Source organism: Triticum dicoccoides, chromosome 1B, assembly GCF_002162155.2.
Source record: "Triticum dicoccoides isolate Atlit2015 ecotype Zavitan chromosome 1B, WEW_v2.0, whole genome shotgun sequence".
Taxonomy (NCBI): domain Eukaryota; kingdom Viridiplantae; phylum Streptophyta; class Magnoliopsida; order Poales; family Poaceae; genus Triticum; species Triticum dicoccoides.
The window spans coordinates 97,754,531-97,756,274 of record NC_041381.1 but is presented as its reverse complement, the minus strand read 5'-3'; positions in this window follow the sequence as shown (position 1 = coordinate 97,756,274).

Genomic DNA, 1,744 nt, shown 5'->3' with positions numbered 1-1,744 from the left:
AGGGGGGGAGGTGGTGGTCCGGCCGTTGCTAGGCCGGCCGGGCGGAGCTGCGTCCGGCAGCGCCAGTGGACGGCGCGAGCGGGCGGTGGGAGGCGGCGGAGCGAGGAGGGCTGCGAGAGGCCGGGGCGAGGCCAGCGGCGCAGGCAGGGGAGCGGCAAGGCGAAGCGCGCGGCCTAAACAGTGGGGATTCGAGGGGGGAAGAGGAATCGAACAGCGGCTCACAGCGGTGCTTGCCGAAGGCCCGACGAAGACAGGGTTCGTCGGAGAGGCGCAGATCGATGGGTGGACGGCCTCATCGATGTCGGGGAAGAAGAGGATGAAGGCGATGCTGCAGTCCGACACTTGGCGATTCCAGATGCTGATGGCGTCGAGGAGGTCACGGTGAAGCTCCTGGAAAGCTCCTGGTGGCTCGGAGTGCCAGCGGCCACGGCAAGGAGGAGGCAACGATGATGGTCGTCCGGGCGCGAGCTCCAATCGAGCGGAGCGAGGTGAGGGAGAGAGATGGAGGAGAATGGGGAATGGGGATTTAGGGTTCATCCGGGGAGTGGTGGTGATCTTATCCACCAGGCAGAGATGGCGAATGGGTGACGGGTGGCAATCCGCGGCGTCGATGCTCGCGCGGCGTCCACCGCGGCTCGGTGAACAGAGGAAGATGGTGGAAGGGGGGGAGTTGGGCTGGGTCGGTTCGATAGCTAATGGCTAAGTGCACTGGGGGTCTCCTCTATTTGTTTCCTATTCCTTTTGTTTCATTTTCTCTTTCTTTTAGTTACTCTTTTCTGTTTATTTTACTTTCTGTTATATTAGTTTCTTTAAAATATCAAGTTAGCACCTAATTTAGCATCATCAAATTAGGCCACTGCCAAACCTTGTTTGGACCCAAAATAAATTAGTTTAATATTTTTACATTTTCAAAAGCAATCAAAATATTATTTTAGCCACTGTTTTTAATTAGTTTAGGGCATTTAAACACTTTGTAAAAGATTGGTTCGACCACCAAAACTAGTTAGGGACTATTTGCCACATGATGAACATTTTAGTTTTAATGTTTGAAAACCTTTGCCGTTTGACTTGATTTTGAATTTTGAATTCGAACGGGATTGAACCAATGCGGGTTTATCAATAGTAACCGAGGTGATGTGGCATCATTAGTAGAGGTTCACTGTAGCTTAATTATCCGGGCGTCATAATTCTCCTCCATTACAAGAAATCTCGTCCCGAGATTTAAGAGGGAAAGTGAGGGGGAAGGGATTTGTTTACGAAATTCTGCGAGTGTTCTCGATATTGGTTGCTCTTATCGAAGCACTCGATCCATTACATTGATGTCTTCATTTCTCTGCTTCAGGTCATCATGATGAAGTCATTCTCCTTTTTTTGGAAAATTCCATCATACTTTCAAGTAGGTAAGGGGTTGCTCTAAAATGATAGAATGGTATAAGGGGAAATCATCGGGGGTTATCCCACGGATGAATATATGAGTATCTCTCGAGTTGAACGAATAAAACATGCCGAGAGCAAAGTAATATGGTACAATAAGAAGTTTCAAACGGGTAGATAGTTGCTCAAAGTCTTAACCAGAGAGGAAAAGGGGTTCAGAGCAGCGAGAGTAAGTATTGCTTTTGATACCAATATAGAACACTAGGAAGGTGGCCCGTGAATTACATACGAAGTCAAGCTCGAGGAATAACTTTGACAACCGGGTGTGTACAGAAGAGTCAGGTTTCGATCCTGTGGAACTTGTGGGTTA